The sequence below is a fragment of the Mesoplodon mirus genome (assembly GCF_964341445.2).
Source record: "Mesoplodon mirus genome assembly, contig: HAP1_SCAFFOLD_1017, whole genome shotgun sequence".
In the NCBI taxonomy this organism is placed as follows: domain Eukaryota; kingdom Metazoa; phylum Chordata; class Mammalia; order Artiodactyla; family Ziphiidae; genus Mesoplodon; species Mesoplodon mirus.
In genome coordinates, this window is record NW_028295034.1 from 38,826 (window position 1) to 56,862 (window position 18,037).

An 18,037-nucleotide genomic window follows, 5' to 3' on the forward strand; every position below is an offset into this window, starting at 1 on the left:
AGTGGCTTGCAGAAAAAAAAATTACAGATGATATGTTTGCTAAATAGATAAAAAGAATAAGCAGTTTAGAATGGGCGAAAAATCCCAGGATCTACTGTGACCTAGACCAGAGGTGCCTAAACTTTTTGGAACCAGGGACCGGTTTCCTGGAAGCAAATTTTTCCAGGGAGGGGGGGCGGGGTGTGTGAGGTTCAGGCGGTAATGTGAGCCATAGGGAGCAGCAGATGAAGCTTAGTTGGCTTGCTTGCGACTCACCTCCTGCTGTGCAGCCCGGTTCCTAAGAGGCTGTGGACTGGTACCCGTCCAAGGCCAAGGGGTTGGGAACCCCTGACCTACACACTCAAAAGCAGACAGTTGACCTTTGATTAAGCCCATTTTCCTGTGGAGTGAGCCATAAGGGGCTCCAAGACACAGTTTGGTTTCAATGTTTCAGTGTTCACAGCCAGAGGGCAAACTCAGAATGTCTCCTCCTCTTGCAAAAACTGGACCACGGATGAGAAGTCTTTTTTTTTGAGTAGCCCTTCACGCACAACATCCCTGCAGATCTGATGGGCTTGACTGCCCAGAAGGACTGGGCTCTTCGTGCTGGTAGCAGAGTCTCATGCTAATCCCAGATCCTTAGCCATTATAGTGTTGCTCCGAATCCGCCCTGATAGTAATTAGCCGAGGGAACTCCATCCATCACCCCAGGTACAGGATTATAAGTGTCACTTGACCAACATTGTCCTGAGCTCGTATTTAGGATTTTAGCCAAGAGTTTTGGGTCAAGCCCTAACCTGAGTCCCAGATTCATAGCTTCAGCAGTTCCAATCCTACTAATAGCTAACAGCAAGTTTGTGCAGATCTTCGAAGCCTGGCCAGTCCCAACAGCTCCACGATGCACCACATGGGAGCCCATGCACCACAGCAGCTCAACCCCTCCCATCCTAAGTGTGAGGTTGCCAGATCGAGCCATTCCCACACTACCAGAAACAGGGGCATCCGTGAAAACCGCTCCCATTTTCTCAACTTCTTTGGCCAATTCTCCGAAAACCATAGGATCAACAGTACTGGAATCTATTAATGGTGAGTCTTTCTTCACTTTTTTTTTGAATTCCATTTGCTCCACAATAAGCTTCTAGTGCATTGATGCATTGTAATAATTCTGTCACCTTTTTCGGCTACATCCCCTGCAGAAGACACTACAGGGTTCATCTGCATCTAGAAGCTCTTTGCATGAATCAGGGAACACATCAACAACGGTGAGTGGCTAGCCATGTTTCATGAGCTCTTTTGCCACTGGACTCCCCACGTTGCCTACTCCAATGAATCCAACTGGAGTCTTGGAAGCTACTGACCTAGAACACAGCGCTGCAAGGCTGGCCACCACTGGCTGCTGCAGACGACTCCCTGCACCGGAGGCCGGAGGTGGCTCCACGGAGACGGAAGGAGGCTGCCACGCTGCCCGCGCCCCTCCTTCTCACGGTGACCTCCTCGACTCCCGGCTCACCCACTGGCTGCTATAGGGTGCGTGATGCGGAGGGCCGGCTCGGCTGTGGCGATTCTTAATACCTCTTTGGTACTAGGTTACACATACAGTTTCACCTAGTGAGCGACTTAACAGAAGGAATTTTTTTCTACGGCATTTTTGTGGCACAGCAGATAGAAGCGAGGTCACTATTTCTTTGAAAAACTGAATTAAAAATTTATAGAAAGTCATGATTCATTCTACAAATATGCTGAGTCAAAGAAACGTGAAAATTGATGCGATGGAGGAAGAGCGCTAGACTTCCCTGGTGCTCAACTGGCGCCTTTCTTCTGGTGTCAGAACATGGTTGTGTAACTCCTTTAATCCCAGTGGATTTTCCAAAAATTCCAGAATCTTCAGATTTTGGTAGCCCCTGTTTACTGCCTTTGCCCCCCTATGCCAAATCCCACCCCACCCCGCACACATTTATTTTTTACCAGTTGTCCTCCGGGGTGTTTTTCTTTATATAGTTATTGCAGCAGTTTGTTAGACTACTGACCCCCAGTGCAAATGCCCCTCCCCCCGTTTTCTCACCCTGTGTAGTTTTGTTCCACCTTGACCTGGGCTTGGTCACGTGACTTGCTTTGGCCCAATGGCATATCAAGAGCTGAAGCTTGGAGAGTACTCGTGCTTTAGGGCTTGTCCTCATGGAAACCTGACATGTTAGGAAGCCTGGCTAACCTAGTGGAGACTAGGCACAGGCCACAGCCAGCACCAATGGCCAGACATGTGAAAGCAACCAGCCCCAGTCCAGCAACCAGATGATGGCAGCCTCAGTAGTCACCTCAGGTGAAAGCAAGATAGATCCACCCAAGAGATCCCAGCCCATTCCGCTGATTCACAAATTGTGAGGAGATAAAGTGCCTGCTGTTTTAAACCACCAAGCTTAGGAGTAGTTCATCACACAGGAAGAGATATAACTATCTTTACTGTTAGATTATCTTCCCATTTTATACCATGTTTCCCCTCAAACGACTGTTCCTTTATCCAAGATTCTAGAAAAGAAATAACAACTGATGAGGCTGATAGAGCCTTAACATTTTTTATAAGTTTTGTAAACTTTTAAAATAACTGTTAATAAAATCAATATTTATTTGATCACAAAATTATTTTCTTCAGTTGCCTTAAGAAGTAATGCAGAATTGTACTAAGTTTATACATTTGGAGGCTCTAAAAATGTGTTATTCCTTGGATTCAAGTCCTAGTGTACTTTATGTGGGCATTCACGTTTGCAAAATGATTCCAGGAAAGTTGCAATTTCATTTTACAACTTTGGCCTAAGGAGTCTTATGATATTTTACCTGAGAAAAAGAACACATTAATTCCACTTTCAGCTATTAAACCCATGGCTTCCTGTATTTTCTAAATTCCCTATCAGTGAAGAAGACTATGTATAGCGTACAAGACCGTCATGATTAGGAGGAAGGTAGTACAGAAAGAGCCCATCAAATTAGGCATTGCCCAGTCACGTCAGTATACTAACGTGGTGAGCCACAGGCAGCTTGAAGCCTGGAAAAAAAGACAGATACAGTGTAATGATTATCCTAAGGATCCGGATAATGATTCCCATGATTTTGTTTTAAATATTAATGGCAGAGGATTCTGGGGAAATGGTGGTGGCTACAGAGAAGATTTTTATCCCTGAATATGCCACCCCTCCCCTAAATACACAACCCCCCACCCCCACAAAGAAGAAAGAAAAGCATCTAGGATAACAAGATCAAAAACCCACAGACAACATCTACAACAAGGTGTCCACATGAACTGCAACACACAGCCAGGTAGGAACAAATCAACAACAGGAAAAAGACCTACATATGTGTATCCCAAGGTGTGTGGGAGGAAGACGAGGGAAGGACTCTCTCTCTCTTTCAGGAGAGCCAAAGGTTACTATGGTTCACGAACTCACTGAGATTGAAAAACTCACTGAGAACAGCGGCAGAAACCGGGAGTGAATGTTGCAGGCTCCACTTTGCAGCTGAGTGCAAGAACTTTGAAATGTTCTGAGGATGCCAAGTGTTCTGGGGTCTGTGAAACCTTGACACCTATCAAACCAAAGCACCATCCCAGAACAAATCCCCATACTCAACAAGGACAGGAAAGAGGAGGCCTGGGTAAATGGGCATAGGAGGGCCGAGGAGGAAGATTTTAGAAATTTTAAGGTCATTTTTTAAAATTATGTTGTGGGGCTTCCCTGGTGGCGCAGTGGTTGAGAGTCCGCCTGCCGGGACACAGGTTCGTGCCCCGGTCTGGGAAGATCCCACATGCCGCGGAGCGGCTGGGTCCGTGCACCATGGCCGCTGAGCCTGCGCATCCGGAGCCTGTGCTCCGCAACGGGAGAGACCACAGCAGTGAGAAGCCCGCGTACTGCAAAAAATAAATAAATCAATAAAATTATGTTGTGAAAATAATAGAAGATAGTGAGCCGTGGAGTTCTGAAGCTAGAAATTATATTCTGATCTATGTTTCCCTCCTAAAGTGGAAACTTATTTCATTTAAAAATGAGTGACAGAAGAGTATTCCATTCACATCCTGTAGAAAATCAGTGAGAAAAAAAAAAGAAAAAAGAAGGGTGAAAAGAAAGTTCCAGCAAATCCTGAAAACGTCACAGAAAGACACGTCCACAGAACAAATGAAATTTATTGCCTGATACTGCGGAAAAAGTAAAAGAAATTTTCAAAGGAATAGAAACTGGTTTTAAGAAAAACATAAAAGAAATTAGAAAAATTCAGAAATGAAGTGATTGGAGAATAGCAAGATTTGAAAAGGTGAAAAATTCAGTAAGTAATTTGTTTTAAAAAAATCATGTCTCGAGAGAAGGTTAAACTAGAAGGAACACAAGTTTGAATAAACACAGTGGATAATGTCTCCTTGGAGAAACAGCTGATTTCAAATCCAGCATAAGAAACGAACAAGATGTTCCTGTTACATCTTGTCATATAAGAGAGCTGGGAAGACTTCAAAGACTACTGTGGTTGTGTGGAAAGGACTCAGGAGCCAACTTGAACAGGATCCGTGAACCTAAGAGGGGACAATCTCTGCATCGATATTTATAACAACCTCACTGAAAACAACAACAAAGAAAGAAAATACCTCATTAGTTATCTTTGGAAGAGTCAACCTTTCTCTCTCGTTTTTTCTTTTTTTGTAAAACTGGTAAATAAAATAAAAGAAACATTTATTCTTCCTTTCCTAATTAAACTGTAACTCAGGGCAACCAAGTAGTTGATGAAATAATGTTCTAGCTAGTAAATGAATAATCATCTAGTTAGTAGAATATCACCATTTGGTACCCTTAATAAATTAATGGATCTAGACATTGATCATTAATGGCTGCAACGTCACAGTAAGACAGACACTTGATAGTTCCTTTTGGAATTCATCAATATTATCTATGAAGTAAACTTGACAAAAAAATCACACCTGAATTATGTCAGTGCTCTAGATCTATCTACCAACTGACAGTAAATACATGGGCCAAAGGAGCATGATAAATATATAAGCAGAAAGGGGATGCAATCAGCATAATCCAGACAATCAGCATAATCCAGACAGTTGGGAACCCTACTGGATGAATGCTTTGAATTCAAGGACAAATACTTGCAAGAAAAATGAGCAAATTGAGTTCTTTTAAACCTATACTTTAAAAGAAGTTGTGTTTGGATCAGCAATCAAATAAATAATGGTTATTAAAATAAAAATACATTTATAGGACAATCAAGGAAACATGAACTGACTGGCTATTTGTTGATATTAAGGAATCATTATTATTTGCGGATGTGTGATAATGACATAGTTGAGCTTAAAAAGGGCAGTTCTTGCATTTTAGAAATATGGATACTGACGTTTTCACTGAGAAAAAGAAATCTGGGATTTGCTTTAAAATTGCTGGGGATGATGGTGGTAGTAGTAAGAGAGGGTGTAGAGAAAATCTATTGGCCTGAAATGGACATTTGATGAGAACAATGGATGAAAGTTTCTACTTCTTTCTCTTTATTTCTGTAGATGTTTGAAATTTTCCATACTAAAACATGTTTTATAAATGCAGATGGCTTGCAATGTGCTCTTCTGAGCTCTCAGAAGGCAAAAAGCCATTCTTAAATTAGGAGCTTTCTTCTCTAGCCAAGAATTCTAATGATAATTTTGTCCCAACTGGCCAGTGCACTCAGATTGCTCTGAGATCTGTTGGTGGAAAAAAAATCAGCACAAACAATAAAGAGGCTCTTCAGTCTTAGAAGAAAACAACAAAGAGTAAAGGCTGCTGCTAGGTCTGGGGCAATAGTGTAGTTACCAGTATAAGACAAAATATTAGTTTCTTCCAAAATCCACTTGTTACTACTGTGTATACTTTTGCAGCAAAGTATCTTTTCTACGTTGTCAGCATTAAAGTAAATTTACTATTTAGGTAGCATTTAAATTATCATATACTCAAAGCCTAGGCTGAAATGACATTAAATCTTATTTGGGCCATTGCAGTGTATTCTCCAGTCCTACTTGCTTTGTCTATAACTGTCGTAAAAAGGTGTGAGGAGATCTGCCAATATTAATGCCAGGATTCAAAATGAGTTCTTTGTAGCTTGCTTCCTTCAGGATCTTCTGCCCTCAGACCCATGTATTTACTTAATGCCTCAGATTATTGTATATGTCACATCTTTCCAACTAGGAGACAAGCTCCTTTAAGGGCAGTGACTAGTCTCATCAACATCGAATTTACTCCAACACCAGTGCTTTCAAATTGTGTGTTGCTTAGTATACGTCTGACCGTAAGAAGTTATAGAAACAATTCTACTCTAACTAAATAATAATGATACTGCTGCTACTATTTCTACTACTGCTGCTAATAAAATGTATGAAATAGAGTATAAATGGGAAAATAAAGATCACACTGGAAATCCCAGACTATAAAATGAATGATCCCAAAGCCACTGGCCAATCCATCGACTGTAAACAGTTACTTGTGAATTGGTCAACATTTAAATGCGTAATTGAGAGAAGGGTTAAAACAAATTTTATTACCAAAAAACACAATTCTTATACCTACAATTTTTGAGCTCAACTAACCTGTAGTTTTAACAGAAATAGAGGAGATTCAAAGTATTCATTCAGTTTCCTAAGTGATCCATTCCCTATCTTTCCTTATGAAACAATCAGTTACAACTCTAATAATTTGTCAAGGATTCACCAATCTCTACTTCCTTTATTTTCCAAGGTTTGGTATCATTACAAAATCAAGTCCTTTGGCAGAATTTAATAGTTTCAAAATCCCTCATCAATATTATTCACTGGGATAAAATAATATGAAAATTTAACAAACACTGACTATGTGCTGAGAAATGATCCTTCAGTGATTCACTCAAGGTGGAGACTAGTATTCAGGCTGCACCTGAGGTAGAACTTGAATTCCAAAGTGGACCTTTAAACCACAGCTCATCTTCTCTTTTTAAAACCATCAGAAAGAAGAAGCCTGTTGCCTGACCTTTGAGATTCTGCAAAGAGACCATATTTAGGTCTTTTGTCCCTTTTAACTTCCCTAGTCCCCTTCTCTACTTTCAGAATAGTGATTCCCAGATAAGTACAATGAGTTCAAACAGTGTGGTTAAAGGGGTAATTAGTCTGCTCTGCAGCCAAGTTACTCACAGAATAAAAAAGTTGGCTTTCACAGTTGTTACCTTCTTCCTGGGCTTTGTTTAGAGGGGTCTCAGCTCAAGCAAGCAACCTGTCGGCAGCCTGAAATAACTCTGTGGAAATCTAATGGCATATATGTAAAATATGTCTATGAAACCTTTTATTCAATCTTAGGTGCATAATTTTACTACTTCTTTAGGCCTGGAAAAGGATATTCAGCTACAAAAGGACAGAAAAGAAAATGTGTATAATACCTCATGCCCTCCTCACACCCTAGAACCTTATTTTACCCCTGTTTCATCAGAAAATGATGTATACTGTAAGAAACATTTTTAAAATTAGTTGATCAAATATTTAAGTGCACTAAGTCTCTGTATTTATTAAAGCAAATATAGTTACCTTTCTGTCCCTTTCTAAAAGAAAGCAAAAGATACAGTTCTTTTTTCTTAAGACTCAGGGTTTATGGATATTAATTATTACACTATATTGACACCCAGACATGTTTATAGGAGGCTTTTGAGACATACAGAGCTATTTATTCCCATACCAAATGGCACTTCTTTTTCCTCTGCCTTCTGCTTGTATTTTTTCTGTTGCGATTATATCCTACTGAGGCTGCTACATGTCTTTGTTTGAGTTGAGGTTCTAAAGGTAAGACTGTATAGTCTCCTTTTTACAGAATAATAATGGGTTTTATGACTGTTTGCCTTCAGAAGCCTCTTTTTCCACTCATTCTCATTTCATATCTATGGTGAGGTGTCGAAAACAGATGAGTTAGTTCTGAACTGGTGATATATAAATCAATTATTATTTGATTCATATTCAAAGCAGCTCCTCCTAAAATAGCGGCCTTCCTGCCTGTGGGATGTAGTCTAACCTACTGCCTGGATCTACACCCACCAACATCCATATTTTGTCTATTGTTACCTTGGACACTTGTAGAAACTGAGTGAGTTTCTGTTTCTATAGTGTCCATTGACAGACAAATGAATAAAGAAAATACGGCACATATGTAGAATGGAATGTTATTCAGCCTTAAAAAATAAGGGAATCTTGCCATTTGCAACAACTTGGATGAACCTTGAGGGCATTATGCTAAGTGAAATACGTCAGAGAGAGAAAGACAAACACTGCATAATCTCACTTTTACGTGTAATCTAAAAACGCTGCTCTCACAGAAACCGAGTAGAATGGTGGCCGTCAAGGGCTGGGGAGTGGAGGAAATGGGGAGTTGTTGGTCAAAGGGTATAACCTTCCAGTTATAAGATGAATAAATCCTGGGAGTCTGATGTACAGCATGGTGACTATAGTTAACAACACTCTATTGCATACTCAAAATTTTGTTTCCGAGATAGTAGATCTTACATGTTCTCATCACACACACACACACACACACACACACACACACACAAGGTAATTAATTGTGTAAGGTCATAGATGTGTTAACTAACCTTATTGTGGTAATCACTTTGCAATATATACATGTATCACATTATGATGTTGTACACCTTCAACTTATACAGTGTTATATGTCAATTACATCTCAATAAAACTGGAAAGAAGAAAAAGATTCACATGGAGAAGGGTGAGGCTGGTAGAAAAAAGCCACTGCCTTGAGCAGTACCGAGGTGGGTGGAAAGCCATGGGCCTCTATTAGCACTGCTGGGTAGGTTCTGTTCCCACATGTGGGAAGGGGGTAGGACAGCACAGCTGTGATCCTTATTGCAGACCCTAGGCAGCCTCAGGCAACTTTTCAAAGTTAGTTGCTGAAAACCAATAAATGAAATTATAAAGAAGAATTACATAAATGCCTTTATTCTACTTCTGGTCCTCTTGGCAACTTTTTCCATCTAAAAGCTGCACCCTGCAGTTCTCAAAGCAGGAACATTAACATGGATCAGAAGTTTCCAAACTTTTCATCATCAACCCCTACACCAAAAGAAAAGTTGAAATTTTATGACCCCTAGTATATGAAGTACCTTGTGTGTTTTTAACATTTATCAAGAGAACATTTAACAGTTACCTACTATGTGCCAAGAGAAAATAAAAATAAGACACAGACTTTCAATGCAGACTTTGTTCCGGTATTATTCTTCGTTTTGACTTCAGTATAAGAACTATTGAGCTATTTGCTGTCCCAATAAGGGGATAAGCAGACGATTACAGAATCCTGTGATCTCTTCCCAAGTTTGCAACTATAGGGTTGGTCCTAGAATTGCTCAATAACTTTGTATTTTGATTTAAGGGGAAACTAAAAGAACTTCCTGTCCCAAAGTAACTCTGCTTTGTGGAGACTGGAGGTGCCCTGCAATTGACTCAAGATACTGTTTATTTGTTTAAACAGTTCAATGAGTAGTTTCTATTTAACAAGTGAGCACAAATTTTCACAACAGTACCTACCCCATGACATAGCTCAGACGAAAACTCTGAGGGAAAGGAAAACTATATGGGCAAAAAGTCCAGGTTCCATCCACTGTACATGGGATATTGATAGGCTTGTAAAACTTACAGAGGTACCTGGAGGTACCCAGGAGCCCTGGGTATTTAGTATACAGATCAGCAAAGGATGGTGGAAAATAAGACGACACCAGGTCAGGGGACAAATTAAGCAGGTGAAGCTGGTCCTTTATACTCTTTTCCCTTCTGATACACCACTGCTCTGTCATGTCCAGAATATGTTCTGTATCCTCAGTAGACCTACACACACACACACACACACGTGTAGCACACAAACATGCACGCATGCATGCATGTACACATACATGGACTTCCCAGTCTTCTCAGTTAAAATTCAGCTTGTAGTAACTAAAGAAAATTTATAATGCTCTATATTTTATAGATTTTAAAAATACTTGCACTTTAAGAGAAAACTTTTCATGTCTGAAAACCCCTTCTCACGAAGGAAGTTATTTCTGATATTGGAGGTTGACAGTTTCACAGAGAAAACTTCAGGAGCACAGAGATATGCCTGACCCTCTCCACACGCACCATCTGGGGAGAATTCACCAACACAGAGGCTCAACCCCTCTGCTAAGTCAAAATCAAGTATCCCAACATCATTATTTCACAGAGAATACCCTACCTCATGTTAGGCATTCATATGTATTTTATTTGTTGAAGAGAGGAAGAAGATATAAAGGAGGGAATCATCCGAAATTACAGAGGACAGCATTTAAGTCAATATAGATATTTAAATTTAAGGTAAAATTAAATGATAATTTGAAATTATATGTGGAGTTTTATTTACTAAAGAATATTTTGGAAAGTTCAACTCCTATTTTCACTTATGTTTTCAGAGAAGGTATTTGGTCCAAATGAAGAATACCTTCAATTATTGTTCTTTTATTGCAAGCAAAAAAGGATTTATACTTCTTTTCATGAAATATGGTTGTTTGACAACAGAAGGATAAATATTTTATATTTTTAGAAACAACAGTCAGGCTACTGATATTCTTAATTAGTTTTAATAAATCTGAATGCTTCTTATCATCTACTCTTTAGCTTGTACCTGAGGAGTTGAATACCTCCGGGAAGATACGTGCTCCAGACCCGTAAATATGCAGTTCACAGAGCCCACCACCAGAGGGCAATAAAGAAGTCAAATCTTGAAACCATGGAGTGAAAATAGTGGGAGTTTAAATAAAAGCAACATTTCACAGTATGCTTTTCTGACCAACGTTATATCTAATAACTTAATGGATTGTATGTACGTGGATTCTGAAAAGTCAGCAGCACACTTCACTGGTCAATTTCTATGATAAGGGGAACGTAATTGGAGTGTAGAAAAACAGTATACTTACATCTTAAAATTCCACCCCTACAGAATCTACTACTCACTATTGAAAAATGGTAACAAGAATAGCTTTCTGTGTCTCAGTCACCAGTTAACATTTTCAAGAGTAGAATTTATCTTCCTATGATGCTCAAATACACAGGAAAAATGCATATCTAGGACAATGGATAAACTCTATATGACATGTGAAAATAATTATTCAAATGGAAAAAGTAAAAGATCTACAAGGAACAGTTTTATATGCATTAGTGTGGATATATACATAAAGAGGCTCTAAGAAACATAAAAATCACTTCCAGGAAGTAATTTTAGGTAGAAGAGAATTAACATGGATGAGGAAGAAAAGAGAGTTGGTTTTAAGATAGTTTCATTTACTTGTTTTTTTGTGTGTTTATTTATTTGTTTTATTTATTTGGTCTTTGGAATATAAGGAAACAGTGGCTTTCACATCCGTATCCCAGTGGAACAAAGGGACCGAGGTCTATACTGGAGCCCAGCCATTGTTTGACTACCTTGTAATAATACTGGTGAAATACAGCCAAATCATTTGAACTACAAGCATCCTCTCTGACAATAATCTTAAGACATCAACATTATAAATTAAAGAAAGGAAAGAGAGAATACTGTTTTCTTTAGAGAGAAAATACAGATTCTGGATCAAATCAATAATGTCAGCAAACCTCACGGGTATAAAATATTCTGCTGCCTATCATTCAGATCATGCCTCTAGAAGAGGGAAACTGGGTGATAATTTCCCCAGATTTTATATTTAATTCAAATATTTTAGGTAAGAGGCATCTCTAGTAAAGCACTGTATCATTGATTTTTTCCAATAGGATAGCTCACAGGAGTTCCTCTTTCCTTCTCAAATACATATGGGGAAATGGAACTGGGTGTGGGTTAGAGGAACTATCTAAATAGAGCATAGTAATCAACAGTTTGTTTTTTAAAAATAGAAATTTCTATTTAAATTGTTTCCAGAGACAGAAACACACAGAGACAATTCCATGTGACAACAGTGGAAGAGACCAGAGTGATGCAGCTGCAAATCAAAAAATGCCAACACCAGTGATTGATGGCCACCACCAGAATCTGGTTAAGACAAAGAAGGATCCTCCCCTCGAGGCGTCAGAAAGAACATGGCCCTCTCAACACTCTGAGTTTGATCTTCTGGCCTCTAGAGCTGTGATAAAATAAATTTCTGTTCTTTTAAGCTAACAAGTTTGTGGTATCTTGTTATGGTAGCCCTAGAGATAACGGTATTTGATTCCTGAGATGGCAACTGTATTCTGGCTATGTAATGACTATTCCAAGATGATCAACAGACACAAAGATAAAGAAAGGCAAAACTGAGACTAAGCCCAGTTCTTTTTATTCCCAGAATAATAAATGATTTTTTAATTAATTTACATCTCTTTGTCTAACCCCTCTGCTTTTCAAAAGACTATGTGCGACCAATCGAATATTAACATGTTATACTTTCCTTTTACTTCATCTCAAATTATTTCTAATTCCCCTTATGAGTTCTTACTTGACCCATGAATTATTTAGGAATATACTGTTTAATTTCCATTTGTGATTTTCAACAAATTTCTTTCTGTTAACGATTTCTTATTGCATTCTGTTGTCATCTGAGAGCACTCTTTGTATTGTTTATATCCTTTAAAATGTACTGAAATTTGTTTTATGGCCTAGCATACAGTATATCCATGTGCATTTGTAAAGAATGTATATTCTGATGCTGTTGGGTGGAATGTTTTATAGATGGCTGTTAGGTCTAGTTGATTGATAATGTTGTGCAAGTTTTTTTTTTTAATTTTCTTGTTGATTTTCTGTCTGTTCTGCTATTGAAAGAAAGGTACTAAAGTATCCAACTATTATTGTAGAACTGTCTGTTTCTCTTTTCTGTTGTGTTGATTTTGCTTCATTGTATTTTGAAGTTCTGTTGTTAGGTGCATATAAGTTTATAATTATTATACATTCTAGATGCTATAATCCTTTTATCAGTTTAAAATGTCTTTGTCTCTAGTAAACATTTTCATCTTAAAATATATTTTTTCTGGTATTTTCTCAGCCGCTCCAGTTTTGTTGTTGTTGTCTTGTTTTGTTGTGTTGTTACTGTTATGGTATATCTACTCCAACCCTTTTACACTTCACCTATATATTTTCTTGACTCTAAAGTGGGTCACTTTCTTGTTGATGTTATATACATATATAACTGCATATTACATTCAAAAATCACATATATAATAACAAACTATGGCAGACTTTGAACTGGACCTTTTATTTTTTTCGGTACGCAGGCCTCTCACTGTTGTGGGCTCTCCCGTTGCAGAGCACAGGCTCCGGACACGCAGGCTCAGCGGCCATGGCTCATGGGCCTAGCCGCTCTGCGGCATGTGGGATCTTCCCAAACCGGGGCACGAACCCGTGTCCTCTACATCGGCAGGTGGACTCTCAACCACTGCGCCACCAGGGAAGCCCTGAACTTCACCTTTAAATGAGTATGATTTAGACAGTAGAGCTTCCCTACCAAATGCAAATAACTCACTTGAACTCTCTTTTTTGTAAAGGACAGACCAAGTCTTCCAAGGGGAATTCTTGAACTCATTAGATATGTGATATTCATTATAATTAGTTGCATTTAACACCACAGAAAGGACTTGATCAAAGGCTATTTTACTCTTTTCTTCCTCACTGGATGATTAGCTAGGTTCATTTTTAAATGAAAGATATACTCTAGATATTTCAATGTAGGGCATCTCTTCCTTTCAAATCTCAGAAAGAAAGGTGTGCTTCAGTTTCCCTGCAGAAAGCTCTAGTATCTTGCCCCCCTTTTGAAAGAGGAACGAATCCTTCTTTCTCTATTCTCCTTTGTCTTCTTCCCTTCATCAGCAATGAGCCTCTTTATCATTTTTGTCAGCCCAAAGAATAATTTTTCTCTTTCCAGGCCATTCAAAAATTGTACACTACAAAGTAAACGGAAAGAGCTTTATTTATAAAAATAAAACAGCTATGGCATTAGTTCTTAAAGAGTATAAAATTTTGATCCCTCATTCCAACAAAAAGTCTTGTTAGCATTTAGGGTTCAATGAGAGGCAATAAACAAAAATGTTTTGGTGACTCATTTGACATCTTTACTAATAGGTTTGAATTCATACTGGTGAATATCAGACATATTTGTGTTAGGCAATTAAAATTAAATTATATCTAGACATCTTTTAAATTACCATATTAACATTAACAAGTAATCTTAGAACTCATCTTGAGAGTAAAAGGTACTTTTATACTTTATAATGAAAAAATCAATAAAATGTGCCTTTATGCAGAGAAAATGTAATTATAATACCAATTAATGTTAACTGGTCACTTTTTTATTGAAGTAGAGTTGACATACAATATTATGTTAGTTTCAAGTGTTCAACATAGTGATCCAACATCTAAATACATTTGAATTGGTCACCATGATAAGTCTAGTAACCATATATCACCATACAAAATTATTACAGTATTATTGACTATATTCCTTATGTGGTAGATTGCATCCCCAAGACATTTATTTTATAACTGGAGATTTGTACCACTTAATCCCCTTCACCTATTTCTCTCAGTCCCCTATCCCCCTTCCCCTCTAGTAATCACCAGTTTGTTCTCTGTATCTACAAGTTTGTTTCTGTTTTCTTTTCTTTGCTTTATTTTTTTAGATTTCACATATAAGTGAAATCATACAGTACTTGTTCTTCTCTGCCTGACTTATTTCACTTAGCACACCTAGTACTCTAGGTCAATCCATGTTGTTGCAAGTGAAGATATTTCATTCTTTTTTAGGACTAAGTAATATTTCATTATATATATGTGTATATAAACACCACATCTTCTTTATCCATTCATCTATTTATGGACACTAGTTTCTTCCATATCTTGGCTATTATAAGTAATGCTCCAATGAACGAGAGGGGTGCATACAGCCTTTCTTATTAGTGTTTTTGTTTTCTTTGGATAGATACTCAGAAGTTGAATTGTTTCATCATATGGTAATTCTATTTTTAACATTTGGGGGAACCTCTGTACTGTTTTCCATAGTGGCTGCACCAATTTACATTCCCACTAACAGTGCACAAGGGTTCCCTTTTTGATGATGGCCATTCGGACAGGTGTAAGGTGATATCCCACTGTGGTTTTGATTTGCATTTCCCAGATGATTAGTGATATTGAGCATCTTTTCATGTGTCTTTTGGTCATTTGTATGTATGCCCAAAGCAATGTAACCCCGATCAAAATACCAATGGTATTTTTCCCAGAATTAGAACAAATAATCCTAAAATTTGTATAGAATCATCCAAACAAACAAACAAAAAACCTCCAATAACCAAAGCTATATTGAGAAAGAAATACAAAGCTGGTGGTACGACATGCACTGATCTCAGACTATACTACAAAGCTATAGTAATCAAAACAGTATGGTATTAGCATAACAACAGACACATAGGTCAGTGGAATAGAATAGAGAGCCCAGAAATGAACCCACAGTTATATGATCAATTAATCTACAACAAAGGAGGCAAGAACATACAATGAAATAAAGACAATAAATGGTGTTAGGAAAATTGGACAACTACTTGCAAAAGAGTGAAACTGAATTATTTCCTTACACTATACATAAACATAAATTTAAAATGGATTGAAGACTCACATTTAAGACCTGAAACCATAAAACCCCTAGGAAAAATACATTGACATCGATCTTAGCAATATTTTGGGGGGGTCTATCTCCTCAGGCATGGCCAACAGAAGTAAAATTAAACAAGTGTGATTATATCAAACTGAAAACCTTTTGCAGAGAGGAGAAAACCATCACAAAATGAAAAGGTAACTTACTGAATGAAAGATTTTTTTCAAATGATATATCTGATAAGGAGTTAATATCCAAATTATCTAAAGAAATCATACAATCTAATATCAAAACCCCCCAGATATTCCAATTTAAAAATGGGCAGAGAACCTGAACTGGTTACTTTTTAAAGTGTTTGATACAGTACTTAGATGCATTCTTTTTTCATTAGCCTTGAATATCAATACTCTTAACGTCTCCGTTTATAAATGAAGAAATTAAGGAATGGAGAGATAAATGACTTGTCTAAGGTACAAAGCTTATTACAAAAAAGATTATACTAAACCAGACCTCTGATTCAGATTCCTATACTTTAATCATTATGGCTTACTGCAGAAGATTAGAGACAGAATTTGACATTGAAAGCTTAGATTCCAGTTTTTAATGAGACTTCTTCACCATGCCTTTATGTCTAAGGGAAAAAATTCTGGTCTGTACTGCCATTAATGATAATACTGCTTTAGAGAAATGTTCTGGAGGGAAAGGATATTATTCAAATTTATTTTTAAAGTTTTTTTTTTGGTTTGACTTTGTTTCTTAATTTTCTCATGCTAGGATGGGAGGGCAAACCAAACCTAAACTAACAATACCAACTATATGTGTGTGCGTGTGAGTGTGCCTGTACTTATAAGTATGAAAATACAACTTACAAGAAAAGGCAAGGCCAGAATCTATAAGGCTAAGGATTTCGACTTTATCTTAGATGCAAGAGAAAGCAATTAAATGAAAAGATAGTTGTGTAGATACTAGGCTGTTCAAGTAGAGCAAAGGAGAAATGGTAGTGGCTAAGATGGTGGCAATGAAGATGAAGAGAAACATTATGTATGTGATGAGAGAGAGAGAGAGAGAGAGAGAGAGAGAGAGATGAGATTCCAGAGGACCTAATGATGCAGTCTATGCAGAAAGTGAAGAAAAGGAAGGAATTGAGGATCATTCCCAGGTTTTTGCACTGAGTTAGTTTTTGTGTGAATCATGGCACCATTCACTGAGGAAGAAAAGATTTGCAGGATGGGACAGTTTGGAAGAAGGAATAATTGAAGTTTCATTTTAGACATCTTAGTTGTAGAGACGTCAAGCAGTGTTCCTCATATTTCTCCAATGAAAAGAATCACCTGGGGATCTTATTGCACATATGGATTATCACCTTTTCTGCCAGAACTTCTGGTTTGGTAGTCTGAGTTGAACACAAAGTACTGGATTTTCTCACACTGCAGAAGAAAAAAAACACACTGAAGGAGGTGGGAAAGAGCTAACCTAAGTAACTTTGGAAAACAGTATTTTAATACACTGTCATTAACCATGCACAATATATACTGAAAAGCTAAAGACAAAAAGAAATGTACACAAATATTGAACTTGTTAGTAAATTTATTTTTCACACGTGTACAGGTTAATGATTTTTTAAATATTTTATGTGTATTCCAGAATTGAGCAAATGACTAAATAGACTGCAAATAATGAGAATCAGGTTTCTAATTGTTAAAGAGTGACAAATAAGGAAAGGGTAAGGGAGGCTAGAATAAACCCTGTGGTGTTGGATTGGAATCAAGGTATCAATTTGAATTCATATATCAACTTGAAGTTATATATATATATATATGTAGGTAGACAGATGCTAGATAAGGTGTGTGTGTGCACACGTGTGTGTGTATACACACACACCCAGATAGATAATATGAAAATAGAGATACTTGTATATTTTTATGTATTCGTATATATATTTTTAGCTCTCTCTGCTGAAAACACAATGAGGTAGCTTGGATAGTGATAAATCCACCTCATACCAAGATTCTGGTTTCTGAATACCATTATTAATGCAAGGAACAAGAACTCCATGGAGAAATGACTGATTCAAGCCTGAGACAGAAGAAAGTAAAAGATGGGTCTGGAGCATTTTGTGGTGTCAGAAAGTAAGATATTACTCCAAAAACTGTATGGCCATGTAGGAAAAATATAGGAGACAGCTGGAAGGAGTACCAGTGACCAAATATGGAACACTTTGAGAAACAAAACTATTAATGATAGTAATAAATTTTAACCCGTAGAATAAAATAAATATCCACAAGTTCACACTGATGTATGTATATATATGAACAAATAACCAGATAAATACATAAATGAATGAGAAGAACAGCTCTTTCTTATACTCAAATTATAGTTAATAAATGTAGAGGGAATGATGGGAATAGAAAATGAACAATCATCAAACACCACAGTAACT

At 37.5% G+C, this 18,037-nt stretch overlaps 1 pseudogene across 1 annotated transcript in view; it reads right to left on the reverse strand.

Annotated features, from left to right (window-relative positions):
* Positions 1–11: 11 nt before the first annotated feature.
* LOC309797814 (3-hydroxyisobutyrate dehydrogenase, mitochondrial-like) overlaps positions 12–18,037 on the reverse strand; it is a 45,949-nt pseudogene continuing 27,923 nt past the window's right edge. The window contains exon 2 of the transcript in view: positions 12–1,499. The product of the transcript in view is annotated as a 3-hydroxyisobutyrate dehydrogenase, mitochondrial-like (transcript). The remainder of the gene's footprint in view (positions 1,500–18,037) is intronic.